Raw genomic sequence first — 5,657 nt, 5'->3', positions numbered from 1 at the left:
CTTTTGGCAAATTTCAAGCGGGCTGTCATGTGCTTCCGTCTGGCCACTCTACCATAAAGGCCTGATTGTGCTGCAGAGATGGTTGATGGTTCTCCCATCTCCATAGAGGAACTCCAGAGCTCTGTTAGTGACCATCACATTCTTGGTCACCTCCCTGACCAAGGCCCTACAGTTTCGCTGGGCAGCCAGCTCTAGGAAGAGTATTGGTGGTTCCAATCTTCTTCTATTTAAGAATGATGGAGGCTATTGTGTTCTTGGGGACCTTCAATGCTGCAGAAATGTTTTGTTACCCTTCCTCAGATTTGTGCCTCAACGCAATCCTGTCTCGGAGCTCTACGGACAATTCCTTCAACCTCATGGCTTTGTTTTTGCTCTGACATGCACGGTTATCTGTGGGACCTTATATAGACAGGTGTGTGCTTTCCAAAGGGTCTGAATGCTTAAGGTATTTCAGTTTTTTAAATTTGTAATACATTTGCAAACATTTCTGAATCGTTGTTATTATGGGGTGTGTGTGTGTGTGTGTGTGTGTGTGTAGTGAGGAAAAACATGAATTGAATCAATTTTAGAGTAAGGCTGTAACGTAACTAAATGTGGAAAAAGGGAAGAGGTCTGAATACTTTCAAAATGTACTGTAAAGAGGGAGTTTTTGTAATGAACAGATGTTTTATTCTACTTTTGTAGCTGTTTTGTTTGTTTCATCATATAGAATTGTATGTTTTTTTTGTTTTGCATTTCAATTTTCTGTTTTGTTTTAAAGGAAGTCCTGTCATCGGCCACAAGGTTGATAAATCCCAAGCAGGAAATAGATTGAAGGTTCTCAAGGCAGTATTAGTCTGTCACATCTCTGACCAACTGTACCTTCTCTTGGTTTTGTATGCATTTCGGTAAGTAGGGTGATTTGCTACAGAGTGTGAGGGTTTAGTCCATTGAGACAAGGGAAGTAGGGAGGGATGTCGTTTTGCGCTGCAGGCTTGTGGGACAGTTCAATAACTCGGTGATTGGTCTTGTCTGTGGAATTAACATCAATCACTATTGTCACTTTCTACCACTATGACAGGGAAGGATGGGTCACCACTGGTATTTTATTTGGGAAAGAAAGGGATATACCTTTTTTTTCTCAACACGTTCTGTTGATCTCGTGCAACTGAGGCTTCCTTTTTATTTTCCAAACCAATGTCGATAAAGGGAGTGTTAATTTCTGTCTCTAGTTACTGTAAGATGACTAGGCCTACTGCATGATATGACTACTGTAACTGTTGAACCTGTTCCTGCGTTCCCACTATCTACAATCCTTACAGGTATGGCTTTGTTTTCTGTATTTTGGTCATATAGATGTTGCGTGTTCTTCTCATTGTGAATGTTTCCAGTGTTTTATTTCCTGTGAATCCAAAAACCATCGTATCATATGTGAATACCACCAAGGATGTATTTATTCTATTGTTGCCACGTTTAAAACGAAATAAACAAATAATAGCGTTACATGCTGAGAATTTTTTTTTTTCCCCCACTTGCTTACTTGTCCAAGGTTGGCTTGCTTACTTACTGTCTTATGTGGGATACATAGGCAAATGCAACTTGTGTATTTATCCCATAGGCTAGTAAGTAAAGCTGACTTAATTTTGACAAGTAGTTTAGGATTTAACTGAGTAAATTGCTCAACATCTACGGTCATGACTAGAAGGGATCCAGCATTTGGCAAGTTAACGTCAGAAGTAGAAACATTTAGCATTTTAGCTAACCCTTTTCCTGACCTTTAACCTAATTATCCTAACCTGCTACGAAAAGTCAAATCTCACATTTAATTTGACAAAAGATGCATCCCTTCTAGCCATGACCAGGGCATTTGCGCTCAACTTGCAGCCAGGGACGAATTAATGCAGGCGTTTACCGGGGCTGAAGCCACTGGGCCTAGGCCAGTGTGAAGAAAAAAATAATCATAGAAGGAAATGTGTACTGTGTATATATAATACTGTTAGGTTCTAATTTCGCAGAGTAAAAACTCAATGGACATTATGAAAGCTTAACCAAGTTTATTCTTCCCAGAGGATCAATACAGCTGCATTAGACAAACACATTTTCACACAAGCACTGATATTTAACCCTTCCTCCTAGGCTGAGTCTCCTCCTACACATCTGTACAAACATTGTTCTTTACTGCTAGGCAGGACACTAGTGATACGGGCCATAAACTTTTATTTCTCCCTTAACTTCTTGGTGACATGGGGGCAGTATTGAGTAGCTTGGATGAATAAGGTGCCCAGAGTAAACTGCCTGCTACTCTGTCCCAGATGCTAATATATGCATATTATTAGTAGTATTGGATAGAAAACACTGAAGTTTCTAAAACTGTTTGAATGATGTCTGTGAGTATAACAAAACTCATATGGCAGGCGAAAACCTGAGACAAATCCAACCAGGAAGTGGGAAATCTGAGGTTTGTAGTTTCATTTAAGTGATTGCCTATCCAATATGCTGTGTCTATGGGGCCAGGTTGCACTTCCCAAGGCTTCCAGCAGATGTCAACAGTCTTTAGAAAGTTGCTTGAGGCTTCTATTGTGGAAGGGTGTCGAATAAGAGCTGTTTCAGGTGGACTAGGCTGAGGCCAATCAGTTGTTTACTGAGCGGTCATGTGGTCACACCGTTCCTTCTTTTTCCTCTGTAATGAATACGCTATTGTCCGGTTGGAATATTATTGAACATTTATTATAAAAAGACCCTAAGGATTGATTGTAAACATTGTTTGACATGTTTCTACAAACTGTAATGAAACTCTCTTGACTTTTCGTCTGGATTTTGCACTCGCACATTGTGCCTTTGGAATAGTGAACAAAACAGGTATTTGGACATAAATATGGACGTAATCGAACAAAACTAACATTTCTTGTGGGAGTCCTGGGAGTGCATTCCGACGAACATCAGCAAAGGTAAGTGAAGATTTATAATGCTATTTATGACTTTTGTTGACTCCACAATTTGGCGGGTAACTGTATGGCTTACTTTTGTGGCTGAATGCTGTTCTCAGATTATTGAATATTGTGCTTTTGCCGTAAAGCTTTTCTAGAAATCTGACAGCGGTTGCATTAAGAACAAGTTTATATTTAATTCTATGTAAAATGTATCTTTCATCAAAGTTTATGATGAGTATTTATGTTATTTGATGTGGCGCTCTGCAATTTCTCTGGATGTTTTGGAGGCATTTCTGAACATGGCGCCAATGTAAACTGAGGTTTTTGGATATAAATATGAACTTGATTGAACAAAACATGCATGTATTGTGTAACATTGAGTCCGGGGAGTGTCATCTGATGAAGATCGTCAAAGGTTAGTGATTAATTTTATTTATATTTCTGCTTTTTGTGACACCTCTCTTTGGTTGGAAAATGGCTGAATGCTTTCTGTGACCAGTTGCTGACCTAACATAATGATATGTTCTGCTTTCGTCAAAAAGCCTTTTTGAAATCGGACACTGTGGTTGGATTAACGAGAAGTATATCTTTAAAATGGTGTAAAATACTTGTATGGTTGAGGAGTTTTAATTGAGACCTCTGTTTTGAATTTGGCGCCCTGCAATTTCACTGGCTTTTGGCGAGGTGGGATGCTAGCGTCCCGAATGATCCCAGAGAGGTTAAGGTGACCCTGACCTGACCTCAACCCCCCTCAATCACTAATCCATGGCTCTCTCCTCTTATCAATGCCTGCCACGTGTAATCGCTCCCCTACACATTCCAACCTTAATTGCACGCACTCCTATAACCATTAACCATTAACTTCTGGTATAGACCCTCTAAACCTCAGCACTCCATCAGTGACATGAACAAGTATATTTTCATATTCTCAGAACCCAAAAATATGTAGTGTTGTTCTTGGTCGCAAATGGACAATGACCCCAAACATACTTCTAAAGTTGTGGCAAAGTGGCTTAAAGACAACAAAGTCAAGATATTGGAGTGGCCATCACAAAGCCCTGACCTCAATCTCATAGAAAATGTGTGGGCAGAACTGAAAAAGCGTGTGCAAGAAAGTAGGCCTACAAACCTGACTCAGTTACACCAGCTCTGTCAGGAGGAATGGGACAAAATTCACCCAACTTATTGTGGGAAGCTTGTGGAAGGCTACCTGAAACATTTGACCCAAGTTAAACAATTTAAAGGCAATGCTACCAAATACTAATTGAGTGTATGTAAACTTCTGACCCACTGGGAATGTGATGAAAGAAATAAAAGCTGAAATCATTCCACTATTATTCTGACATTTCACATTCTTAAAATAAAGTGGTGATCCTAACTGACCTAAAACAGGGATTTTTTTACTAGGATTAAATGTCAGGAATTGTGAAACTGAGTTAAATGTATGTAATCTTCCGACTTCAACTGTATCAGAGAGAGTTTGTGCCACACATTGGAGAACCCCTTCCGTATCAGCTGGATGACATACTGGTATTTGTATATAGCCAACAGAAAGAGCTACACAACCTAGACCCCTTACAGTACCTGATCACTTTTATAATTGATACTCCTCCAGACAACAGATGTCACACCACATGCCCTGCAGAAGACAGAAGTCACATCACAAACCCCTCCAGATGTCAGAAGTCACTCTACAACCCTCCCGGATGTTAGATTCACACCACATCCGCTCCAAACATCAGAATTCATTCCACAACCCCTCCAGACAGCGTTCACGCCACAATCCCTCCAGGTGTTAAAGGTCACTCCACAACCCCTCCGGACATTGAAGTTCATACCACAATAATATGATAATGTGTTGGATGCTGCAAGAGAAGTGCTGTCACAAACACTCTAGAGGAAAAAGGATAAGCCGGCACCTAGAGAACTTTTGAAGTTACTGCAGGCATCCCCACAAAATCAGGCAGAGATTCAGAATTTCCGATATTTCCAGCTATATATCAGAGGGTTGGATGAGGTTGGACTCAGGAAGATAATGAGATTCATGATGGTGCTGACGTAATGTGTCAGAGGTAAAAGTCCACCACTGAGGATGGTCTGTTGAGACCCCTTGGGTTGTGCCATGGCGGAGATCTTTGTGGGCTATACTCAGCCTTGTCTCAAGATGGTAAGTTGGTGGTTGAAGATATCCCTCTAGTGGTGTGGGGGCTGTGCTTTGGCAAAGTGGGTAGGGTTATATCCTTCCTGTTTGGCCCTGTCCGGGGGTGTCCTCGGATGGGGCCACAGTGGCTCCTGACCCCTCCTGTCTCAGCCTCCAGTATTTATGCTGCAGTAGTTTGTGTCGGGGGGCTAGGGTCAGTTTGTTATATCTGGAGTACTTGTCCTATTCGGTGTCCTGTGTGAATCTAAGTGTGCGTTCTCTAATTCTCTCCTTCTCTCTTTCTTTCTCTCTCTCGGAGGACCTGAGCCCTAGGACCATGCCCCAGGACTACCTGACATGATGACTCCTTGCTGTCCCCAGTCCACCTGGCCGTGCTGCTGCTCCAGTTTCAACTGTTCTGCTTTATTATTATTCGACCATGCTGGTCATTTATGAACATCTTGGCCATGTTCTGTTATAATCTCCACCCGGCACAGCCAGAAGAGGACTTGCCACCTCACAGCCTGGTTCCTCTCTAGGTTTCTTCCTAGGTTTTGGCCTTTCTAGGGAGTTTTTCCTAGCCACCGTGCTTCTACACCTGCATTGCT

Source organism: Oncorhynchus tshawytscha, linkage group LG18 (genome assembly GCF_018296145.1).
Source record: "Oncorhynchus tshawytscha isolate Ot180627B linkage group LG18, Otsh_v2.0, whole genome shotgun sequence".
Taxonomy (NCBI): domain Eukaryota; kingdom Metazoa; phylum Chordata; class Actinopteri; order Salmoniformes; family Salmonidae; genus Oncorhynchus; species Oncorhynchus tshawytscha.
This window is presented reverse-complemented; position numbering follows the sequence as displayed.